Here is a 12,714-nt window from a genome sequence, read left to right on the forward strand (position 1 = left end):
CTCCTCATTTTACAGATGATGAAACTGAAGTTAGGTGACTTATCCAAGGCAATTAGCATCAAAAGCAGGATCCAAATTCAGGTCTTCTGACTCCAGAGATACTGTCATTGTACAGGCATTCATTGTACCAAAGATTGTCTAGTCCGATGATTTTATTTTTTAAACTCTTACTTTCTGTCTTAAAAATGGCAAAGGCTAGGCAAATGAAGTTAAGCGATTTGCCCAAGGTCACACAGCTAGGAAGTGTTTGAGGCCATATTTAACTCAGGTCCTTCTGATTTCAGACCTGGGGCTCTGTCCATTGAGTCACTTAGTTGCTCCCAGTCCATTAGTTTTAAAATTTTGGTCTGGGGACTCATGCATCCTAAGGATACTATCAGTGTGTTTCAGAAGTCAAAACTATTTTCATAATAATATTTAAATATTTTCATTTCTAATACTGTAAACAGCAATAGATATAGCTTGCTTAAGGAACAGTTAGATGGCACCATAGTGGATAGAGTGACAAGCTTGGAGTCAGGAACACTCATATTCCTAAGTTCAAATCTGGCTTCAGACACTTACTAGCTGTGTGACCTTGGGCAAGTCACTTAACCCTGTTGGCCTCAGTTTCCTCATCTGTAAATAAACTGGAGAAGGAAATGGTAAACCAGTCCAGAAAACTCCAAATGGGATAATAAAAAGTTGCAAATGACTGAAATGATTGAACAACAAATAATTCACTTAAACAAAAGCTCTTTGTGGAACTCTCATTAATTTTTTAAAGTTTAAAAGGATTCTGGGACCAAAAAGCTTGAAAACTTCTAGTCTAGTCCAACCCCCTCCCTCTGCAGATAAGGACACCTAGAACCTTAAAGTCTGTGACTTGCCCAAGGCAGCTAAGTTCCTGAGTGTCTAGGGAGCTAGTCCTAGTGTGAGGGAGATCTGAGAAGAAGCAGGAAGAGGAGGAGGAGAGAGAGGAGGAGGAGGGAAGAAGAAGGAGAAAGGGAATGGGGAGGAGGGGTTTGGCTAATGAGTTGAGCCAGTCGACTCAGCTATTTAAGAGAAGAGTCCGATTTGATAATTCAAATTTGCAGAATGGCCTAATTTGACAACTTCATTTCTTTTCACACACAAGGAGGGGCTTCCAGGAATGCTATTAATGAAAAAGGAATTGTCTCCTTCAATCATATACCTTTTCTGTTTCTTTTGAATTGCAATATATGAATACTTATCTCACAGACTACAGTGCAACATGCATATCTTGTATGGGTTGGAGTCTTTTACTGATCATTAATTAATTCATTTATTAATTTTTACCAACTCATTCCTTTTTTAAAAAATTACGTGTAGAAACAATTTTTAACAACTATTTTCTTACTTTTTTGCCATCCAAATTCTCTCCCTCCTTCCCTTCCCTTTTCCCATTCCCAAGTGGCAACCAACTGACAAGTTATTCCAATGTTGTCATATATTATAAATTTCTCTATTTATTCATTGATTTATTCAGACTCAGAAAAATCTCAGAATTGGAAAACATCTTAGAGGCCATTGAGAGGCTATCCATACCTGAACAAAAATCTTTTCCATATTATATCTGACTAGGTATCATTTAGCTTTTCATTGACTTCCAATGAAATAGAACTAATTACTTCCTAAGACCCACTTTGGGTCACTTCTAGTTGTTAGAAAAATTTCCTTAACATGATGCCTCAATCTGCTTATTTGCCAAACTGCCTCTTTATTCTTTTTGTTTTTAAACATTTACCATATACTCTTCTAATTAAAAATTTTAATGAACAAAAAACTACCTCTTCCTCTTTCTTTCTCCTTCTCTGAAAAAGAGAGAAAAACAACACCCTTGTAACAAACATGAATAGTCAGGCAAAACAAATTTCTTCATTGCTGACAATCAATAAATCATATGTTTTAATCTGAACTCTGCATCCATCAACTCCTTGTCAGGACCTGGACAGCATGAGTTATTGCAATATCTTCAAGGATTATGGTTGGTCATGTATTGATCACAGTTCTTAAGTCTATCAAAGTTGTTTGTCTTTATATATTATTGTTATTGTATAAAGTATTCTCTTGGTTCTACTCACTTCACTCTGCATCAGTTCATTCAAATCTTCCTTCTATTACATTTATATGCCACTTATTCAGTCATTTCCCAATTTATAAGCACCTCCCTCACACACACTAAATTTTCAGGTTTTTGCTGCCATAAAAAGAATTACCAGAACTATTTTTACACATGTAAATTTTTTTTGGAACAGAGCTAAAAGTGCTCTAGTTACTACAAATGGTATGTACAATTTAGTAATTTGATTTTAGAGAATTGTTCCAAATTTCTTTCTAGATTCACAGTTCTATCAACAACTTATTTATATACCTATTTCTCCATATCCTTTTAAAAAATGACACTTACCTTTTTGCCAGGAGCCATCAAAGACCACGCTGTTTGACATGGTCACATGTGGAAACCAGGGACTGCAAAGCAGCCCCCAGGCAGAATAGAAACATCCACTGAAACCCCCTAAGTAACTTTCCTTATTAACATCCCCTTATTATTGTAATTGCTATGATTATTATTCTTACTTAGCCCCAGGAAAAATAGATGAGAGCAATATGCTTGCAGGGTTAATACAGATGTCCCACTCTGTCTCCCCAGGATATTACCAGGAGATCTCACTTACAAAATTAAACCCAAGGATTCTTAGATACCCACTTAGATAGGACCCTCTTTTCTAGGTATAAAAACTTCTAGCAAATCTGTGCTCTGAATTTCCCAACCTATATCTGGGTCATGTTGATTCTATCCTCTGATCCTTCACTTAGCAACAATGTTTCATTGACTATCTCCTTAGACTTCCTGTCTGTTGTTAGGTTCTATGGAAACATGTATGTTGAGAATTAAACTGTGTGCCAAGTAGATGTGTGATCATGAGGGTATAAAATAAAGACAGGTCTCAATCAAGGTGGAGCAATTTATCCTGTGAAACCTGTGCTACAGGCTGAATGTGAAAGCTGTGTCCCATCCATCATTCTGCCTATACTGTCCCACCTCCAAGACCCCATCCCCTGTGAGAGGCTGCCCACCCCACAGCACCTTTTGTTTTAAAACTACTGAGTATCAGTTCTAAGACATAAGAGTAGTAAGAGCTAGGAAGTTGGGGTTAAGTGACTTGCCATTGTGAAGATTAAATTTAACTATCTCCTGATTGTGAAAATGAAATTAATTAACTCCCCTGCCCATTTTTAAATTTAATCACCAAAAGTGTAAACACCCTACTTAACATTGAGTGGGAAGATCTGCCCACTTTTAGATTTAATCACCAAAGGTGTAAATGCCCCATTCACACTTGAGTGGGGGAGGTCTGTGACCCAGGTGTGCAATAGTGGGTGATGATTCAGAATTAAACTAACTGCTCCTGGGCAGTCTTAAAGCAAAGCTTCAACTGTGAATTGTAGACATAAAATTAAGGGAAGGCACAGGAAGTGACACAAAAGAAAGCATCTTTAAAAAGGAGTTACAACTTCCTGAGTCAGTTCTACTTGGAGTTCTATTTGGAGTGGAGGCTGAAGAAGAATCTGCTGACTGGACCTGAGACCCTGTTCCTGGTGAGACTGCTCTTAAATCTCTTCCTTTTGGACTGACACATGGTGAGTGAAAAGGCTGACTCCTTTCCTAGAGATTTTCTGAAGAAACTAGCTTCAGGAGAGACCTACCTCTAGAGATATTTTCCCCCAGAAGCCAGTTGAAACTAACTCCCTATGCCCAGGTTGAACCAGGGGCCAAGAGTAAATTACTTAATGCTTTGGCTAGATATCTTACCCTATCCTCTCTATGATGTCCTACTTCATTCTTTCTATATTTTGTAAATAAATTGTAAATAAATCTCTTTGGAATAAATTAAATTCCTGGCAACCCTATATTCTTAAATAATCCAGTCCAACCATTTTATAATTAATGCCTTTTTCCCCATACACTCCCTTAAGTGACTTAAGGGTCTTAAGGGTCATATACCTAGGAAGTAGCTAAGGCCATTCTCCATATATTTTGCTTCCAGTTTGGTGTCTGGCACCAAAAAGAACAAAACTATACTCTCTTGTACATAATATTCCAGAAAGTAGCTATTATCTTTTTTGCCTTCAGTTCTCTAGGCTAAATGTCTCTGATTCCTTCAGTCAATCTTCCTATGGTGAATAGGAGGTCCCACAATTATCCAAGTTATCCACTGCTGGACACTATCCAGTATATTAAAATCCTTTCTAAAATGAACCAAACAGAACTAAAAGTCCTAGTTCATCTGTCTAAGGCAGAGTACAGTGATTCTCCAATACAGTTAATTTTTCCATAATATAGCCTAACATTGCCTTAAGGCAACTAAGTAGCACAGTGAATGTGGGGCCTGGAGTCAAGAAGCCTCATCTTCTTGAGTTCAAATCTGGCCTCAAACACTTACTACATATATCAACCCTAGACAAATCCCTTAACCCTATTGACCTCAGTTTTCTCATCTGTGAAATGATCTGGAGAAAGAAATGGCAAACTACTCCAGTATCTCTGCCCAAAAAATAACCCAAATGGGGACATAAATCAACAATAGCAACAATATTGCTTTAACATTCTTAGTTGCTATATCATACTGTTGACTCCCAATTCAGCTTAGATCCAATAAAATCACCAGGTCTTTCTCAGGTAAACAGCTTTCTAGCTGTACCTTCTCCATCTTGGCCTTGCAATGTTGATATTTGAGAACCCACATATGTCTAGTGAGTGATACAGAAATGAATAAGACACAGCTCCTGACCTTTTGAAGTTGGTAGTCTTGGGGGAATCGAGACCTTTATAAATAAATGCAATGAAAGAGGTGCTGTGAAAGGCTAGGAATAGAGATTAAAAGCACTGTGAGCCTAAAAAGAAAGGAATAGCCATTTGTGGATGGGAAAATTTAGGAAGACTTTGGGAAGGAGATGGTGCCTGAGTTGTGTCTTGATGGAGTGGGGATGGGCATTGTAAGATTAAAATTAATGTTGAATACTTTAAGTATTATTTTTATAAAGTTTATCAGAAGATTAAGGGTTTGAGTCCCTTCATGGTCACCATAATTGTAAGAGTTAAATTAATGTCCAAGACTTCAAGTATTATTTTTATAAAGCCTATTAGCTGACAAAATACAACCATGTGACTAAATTAATCTACCTGCTTAAAAGGGCCTGCTCCACCAAATCCACCAACAGGAAGGAAAGAGGGCTAGACATGGAACTCCACCCAATTTATATACTGTCTACATCAACACGTAATGACAAGAAATGAGTGGGGTTCTGGGAATTGTAGTTTTTGCTGGGAATCATAGTTTTTAGGGTAACAGATTCCAATTTCACCACATCAATATATTTCAAATATTTGAAGGATTGTCAAGTAAAAGAAGATTTAGATTTAGTCTGATAGTACTGAGTAACAGGGGAAAATTCTAGAGATTTTGCTTTGATGTAAAGATACTATTGCTAACAATTTTATCTCACCATAAGTAAAATGAATGTCCTCAGAAATTAGTGGTTTTCCCCTCAAGAGGAATCTTTAAGTCAAGTCAGAAGATGTCATTATGCTCTTATAAAGTAGATGTGATGGCTTCTGAAATCCCTTCCAAGTCAGAAATTGTGTGATTCTGTATATGTACTCAAGGCTGACAGTTGTTTTAGGCAAATAGAGAGTTAGGGACAACTGGATCTATGTGACTAGATTTCCTCTTCAATACAATATTTATTTATCTTCTTCAGTGACTGCCCCATAAAAGGTAAGTTCCTTGAAGGCAGGGTCTATTTAATTTTTTACACTAAAGTGCCTGGCACATGACCTGTGAATGTACTTCTTCCTCCAATTCCTCATCATGGCATGTAGGCAATCCTGAATTTTTGAAGGCTGACTCATAAAAGACTCTGTGACAATATTTACATCTCTCAGTGAGATAAAAATAAGATTTTAACATGGATTTTACAAGTTGGACTAATGAGAGGCAATGGTTTATAGGTAAATACTTATTTAATTTAATTTAAAAAATTAATTTGGGGGGCAACTGGGGAGCAACTGGGTGGATTGAGAGCCAGGCCTAGAGATGGGAGGTCCTAGGTTCGAATCTGGCCTCAGACAATTCCCAGCTGTGTGACTCTGGGCAAGTCACTTGACCCCCATTGCCTAACCCTTACCACTCTTCTGCCTTGGAGCCAATACACAGTATTGACTCCAAGATGGAAGGTAAGGGTTTAAAAAAAATTAATTTAATTTCAATGAGTCAAATGGAATGCTGTAGGCATATTACTAAATTATTATGGAAGAAAAAGAAAAAACTTATCCTGGGTTGGAAGGTGCTTTGTTGTGATTGAAAGAGCTCTCACTGGATGAGCAATCAAGGGAATTAGATTCTAATCCTGATCTGGTCATTAATCAGCTGGGAAAGGGCACTTGAATGGGGAACATATATGTCCAGGGAACATATTTAGCCAGAGTTCAAGATTGGAGGGGAAACTTAAGTCTTTGTTCTTGGCTCAAAAATGCAGACTGATAGCTGAACCCAGCCAGGGTGTTCTGGATAGGTTCTGCCTCTTGAATTCCTCCAGGTAGAGTCCTAATACTCCCAAGGCTGTGGAGATTCTCTCTGCTTCTACCTCCAATTGAAATTCTTGGCCATAACAGTGTCTGTTTCTAGAGTTCCCTTGACCACTCCCACTCCTATTCCTAGCTCCATGCTGTTTTGCCAGTAATCAAAAGCAGGATATGTTGGGCATCCAACTGACTCAACCATCCTGTCAAATCAAGGACTCATAAAAAATGCAACAAATATCTTTTTTAATCAATTAAGTGACATTTATTTAGTACCTACTGTTCATTAAGCTATCATGACACCTCTGTGGCATTGTGGATATGTGTCCTTAATCCTTAATCTTGATGAGTTTGCCATCTATCAGTATAAGGAAGGTGATACTTTTACCTCTCTATTTCCCCCTCTGGGACTGAGGATTGAAAAATAAAAGAGAAAAATACTTTAAACTTTGTTTCCCAAAAATATTTTTTAATTCATTATCAACAAACTCCCCCAGAAAGTCATGAAAACTCTTTATGACATTATTGGAATGGCTTCCAGTTTACAATATTAACAGTTTTTTTTTGTAGGTCTAATGTTCCTAATAACTCTGTTTGTTCTTAAGTCATATCTTTGTGGATCCAAAGAATAGTGGCAGACACCGAATTATGTATTCAGTAGGTACGATGCCAGTTAGACCTAAAGAGTTGGCAGGAAGAGTTCTGAGATGAATTTATTGTAACAGATTCAAGCATCTGTTAAGCATTTTTATTTGATTCAACAAACATCTTATGAGGTCTACTATGTAGATGACACTGTGCTAGGAATTGAGGAACATGCAAAGATGAAATAAGACTCAATCCCTACCCTTGAGGAGTCTGCAGTCTTACAGGGAAGATAATATGTAGGGAACCCTTGGAACTTCTCTGTTGCTATATGTGTTATAAATATTTCAGGGTTTCTTTCAGGGGGTTGGTTGATTGATTCTTTCTACTTCTATTTTCTCTCCGGAATAGAAATTGAGGAAATGATAACTCAAACCAACTAATGCCACAACAGTATAACTTAAGTGGAGCTGGTCCAAAAACTACTCAGGGTGCTACTGCCCCTCCACATGGGGAAGAAGGTGGTGCCCCTTAGACTCTATTGTTTTTGTTAATATTAACCCTTTTCAATTTTGTTTCCCCTCCAAATAGTAGCAAAGAAAAAGAAACAGATTTCGAATACAGTATCTCTGTGATTATGAAATATACACATTTTAAACATTTTTCCCTACATATGCCATTCAGTATTTGAATTTTTCTCTCATTTTTTTTTGCATTTGAAGCACGTCACCAGTATTGAGAAGATTTTTTAAAAAATTATTGCAGCAGTTTTTGCAGTAGAATAAGCTGAATAAGAATAAGAATTGCCCTGTCCATTTGTGAAGTATATGAATGCATGCACAAAAGCTTTAGACTATGGAAACCTGCCATTTATTGATAAATGTTTTGGGACTATGATTAATGTTTGTGTCTGATTCTAGGAAATGGGACTGAAAAAGGTACACAGACTTTATCTACATAGTGCCATAGAAGCACAAATTTAACCTGAATAGTGTCAAAAAAAGAGCATACAGGTCAAAAAAAGAAAACCAAACCAGGTGGGATTGATGCACTTCTACACCAGTATGAAAGGACTTGAACCTAGTGTGAGGCTAGAGGTTGTGGCACTTAACATATATTAAGATGCAGGACTCCTTGAACCACACTTCTTGTAAAATACTTTCTATCAAAGTACCTAACAATTGACTGTTCTGACTTCCCTATCCCTGAGAAATGACAAAAGATCAGACCAGGGAATGACACTTCCCTAATACACAAAAATCTAGTCTTTTTTTCTCTCCTATAGTATGGCAACTTCCTGTAGTCCTGTCTTATAATGGATAAATACTATATTACTGAATTTTTTCCCCTGAAGATTTGTAGGACAGAAATTTACTTTAATTGGACCCTAATATAAGAACCTATTATAAATTTATTATTGTCTTATTCAGAAATTCTATATACATAACTTTTGATACTTTGATTTTGATTTTGAAATTTTTATTTCTCCCAAAGTTTGAATTTTTCTTCTATTTATTTTTTTATGTTTTTGGTTTTTCTTTTGATAATTGACTTATATGCCCCATAACTCAACCACTTTTAAGTTGATCTGGGTGTAGGTGAACACCCTCTTCATGGAGGATTATATTGTATTTTCATAAAAATCCAAGATTTAAAAATTTGTTTGAGAAAAATTTCAGGAAAAGAAGTTTGCTAACTCCTTGGATCCAGAGAATGAACTTTTTGGAGAAAGATGCCTTCAGAAACCTACACTGCATTAAGAAGATCCAGAATGAACTTTTGGGTGTAATTGATTGAACTGAAGAGGGTTGAATATTTATTGTAAATGTATACTTTTATGCCAAAGTGGACTGTCCTCTAATTGGCTTTTTGTCAATGTACCTAGCAAAACATTGTTTTTGTTTTATCTCTCTCTCTTTCTTCTATTTCCCTCTTATCTCCAACTACTGTAGTTTCCTCTTAGAAGATGAAATATTGTATACACCTGTAGTTAGAAAATTTTTAGGAGTACAAGATGATTATGTTAAATGATCAATGGAGAGACTAGTCTCCCAATGATCATCAGGGGTGATGGTGAAGATTAAATTTAACTCTCCCCTGATTGTGAAAATGAAAATAATTAACTCTCCCCTAATTGTGAAGATTAAATTATAACCTGTGCTATTTTTAGATTTAATCACCAAAAGTGTAAACACCCTACTTAACATTGAGTGGGAAGATCTGCCCACTTTTAGATTTAATCACCAAAGGTGTAAATGCCCCATTCACACTTGAGTGGGGGAGGTCTGTGACCCATGTGTGCAATAGTGGGTGACAAATCAGAATCGACTGACTACCTCCTAGGCAGTCCTAAAGCAGGACTTCAACTATGATTGATAGATGTAGAATTAGGGGAAGGCAAAGGAAGTGATGCAAGAGAAAGTGTCTTTAAAAAAGAGTGACAACTTCCTAAGTTCAGTTCTACAGGCCATTCTTAATTTTTTGGAGTGGAAGCTGGTGGAGAATCTACTGGCTCGACCCAAGACATAGTGAGTAAAAGACTGACTCCTTCCATATTGGATTTTCTGAAGAGGCTAGCCTCAGGAGAGACTTCCCCAGGTCCTTAGCTTTGCCAAGGCCTAAGGACTAACTCTCCCTGCCTGGATTGAGCCAGGGGCCGGGAATAAATTCTTTAGTGCTTAGGCTAGATATCTTACCCTATGCTCTCTCTGATTTTCTTACCTCACTCTTTTTATATTTTGTAAATAAATCTCTTTGGAATTAATATAAATTCCTGGCAACCCTATTTTAAATATAACCCAGTCAAACCTTTTAAATAATTAACCCTCTCCCCCCCCCCCTTACAGTATCCAGATTCTTTTTTTGATCATAGCTTTCAGGTATTCTAATGATTCTTAGATTGTTTCTTCAGGGTCTATCTTCTAGGTCAGTTGCTTTTCAGATTTCTTTCTTTTCTTTTTGTTCTTTTAATTTGTCTTATTGTTTCCTGATAACTCATGGAGTCATTAGCCTCCATTTACACAATTCTGACTTGGGGGATTTATTCTTCCTTGAGCTTTTGTGTTTCCTTTTCCATCTGGTCTATTCTAGACTTTGGGGAGTTGTTTTCTTCAGTGGTTTTCTTTTCTCTTCTTTTTTTATGACCTCCATTTTCATTTGACTCATTCCAGTTTCCAAATTATTGATGATATTATTTCTTTTATTATTTAGTGTTTAAATTTCTTTTCAAATTCTTTTGACATCCTTTCTGACTTTCCTTTGAGATTTTATTTTCCTTTCTGGCATTGTTGTATTTTGCTCTTCTTTGTCTTTAAAGTGACTTAATAAGGTTAAATTTTCTCTTTGTCTCTTACTCATCTTTCTAGGGTTTTTTTCCTTGATACTTTGTCTATCTGTGGAAGTTTTGCTGTGTGGGGTAGAGCAGGTGCTATTCCAAGCTTGCCATATAGCTTTTTTAGTGCTTGGAGTAGGTCCAACTATGTATGGATCCCTCAGTGGGCACTATGAGGGGATGGCCCAGCTGTCTTCTTGTGGGGAAGCTTTTAGCTCTTTTGTCCAACTGGATTCCTCTCCCCCTGATATTGATTTCCCTACTGTCTCCTGTGCAATGGAATGCTTATCTCCCTAAGTTGAAGGGTAAATGTTAGAAGGGGAAAGTCCAGATGATCCCCTACCTCATTTGACATTTACTCATCAGGCCACATGGGTGGCCTATAGCTAAGACATTTTTGTAGTTTAGCAAAGGCACTCAGGGCTCTTAGTCTTAAATAGTCATAAATCTGTTTCTTAAGGCCTAGAATGTCTAATGTAAGAAAGAATCCCTTTAACCTGGTGCGAGCATAATATGGAACAACATCAATAACATCAACCTTGACTGATTGCATGTGGAATATTGGTATATTGAACAAACCATAGATGGATCATAGATCAATAAATTAATTATTTTTTTTGCAGGATACAGCATCAGGCCTAGAGTAAGGAAGATTCATCTCCATGAGTTTGAATCTGACCTTAGACACTTCCTAGCTCTGTGACCCTGACCAAGAGACTTAACCCTGTTTGCTCATTAAAAAAATGAATTGGAAGAGGAAATGGCTAAACCACTCTAAATTCAAAGACAAGAAAACTTTAAATTGGGTCATGAAGAGTCAGACACAACTGAAAAATGATTGGACAACAACAGGTAATTAACTGAAGACTTTGAAGCTGGGGGAGTAATGTGATTAGAGCAATTTAAGTTTGTTCCCAATTGGTTAGAAAAGGGCGATGTAATGTACTGATGATGTTGGGGACTACCTTGCCCTCCCTCTCAGTCTCCTTTGCTCATCTTTTTATTTGTATGAAATATATGTAATAGAGTTTTATCCTGCTGGGCTTATCTAGAAATGAATCCCTTAGTAGGGGAAAAGGTACATCCAGGAACTATATGCTAACAATATTGGGCATCCCTTATTCTCTACCCCCACTACAAGCCAGGGACAACAGGTATATTAATTACCTCTCAGGCAGAGACTGATATGTTATACTTCACTGATTTGTTTTGCTAACTAAAGCCTAGGCAATCTGCCTAGGAAAGCTTAGTGAATTTGATCTTTATTTATCCATAGTCAGGCCCTAAAATATTAATCATAGAATATATTCTTTTTCTTATAAATTGAGTTTCAAATTTTGTACTCATAAACAAAACAAACACATACATTTCAAAGTAAAAGGAACAAGCAAGTTTAAAAAACTGAAATTTTATTACATATTGTTTTTAGGAAATATATATAAAATTTAGCAAAATAGTATCAAAAATTTTCTATTAATTTTTGCTCCTTTCTATTATATTTCTTTTATTCTGTATATATCTTAAAATGTTATAGTTATATGTAAATGTTATATCTTTTTATTTTGTCTTATCTATCACTACTGACAAACCAATTACCCACTCCCCAGTCCCAGTAGAATACTTACATTTTGGTAGATCTGCATTATTGTAACTAATATATATTAATAATAATGCTGTCTAGCATTTATATAGTGCTTTAAAGTTTGCAAAGTGCTTTACAAATACAGGCTTTACAATAATCCTGGGAGATAGATACTATTACTATTATTATAGATGAGGAAACTGAGGCAGACAGAGGTTAAGTGACTTGCCCAGGATCACACAACTAGTAAATATCTAAAAGTAGATTTGAAATTTGTTTAGGTAGGAAAACAAATTAACACAACGATCATGTCAGAGAATGTGTGTCTAGTCTGTTAACTCCTTCAAGAGGTGATATTTTACTCATTAATTTTTGAGACCATTTTTGCTTCCTCTTAGATCAGCATTTAGAAGTCTTTCAAAGTTGTTTTTCTTCATTTTATTATTGTCATTGTATACATTATTTGCTGAGTTGGTCTATTTCATTCTATATCAGTGCATACAAATCTTATGTTTCTCTGAATCTATTTGTCATTTTATTTTATTTGTCATTTCTTATTGTGCAATAATATTCCATTCCATTCATTTATCACAAATTAGTCAACCATTCTCTTGTGAATGGGTATCTATT

The sequence above is a fragment of the Monodelphis domestica genome, chromosome 2 (assembly GCF_027887165.1).
Source record: "Monodelphis domestica isolate mMonDom1 chromosome 2, mMonDom1.pri, whole genome shotgun sequence".
In the NCBI taxonomy this organism is placed as follows: domain Eukaryota; kingdom Metazoa; phylum Chordata; class Mammalia; order Didelphimorphia; family Didelphidae; genus Monodelphis; species Monodelphis domestica.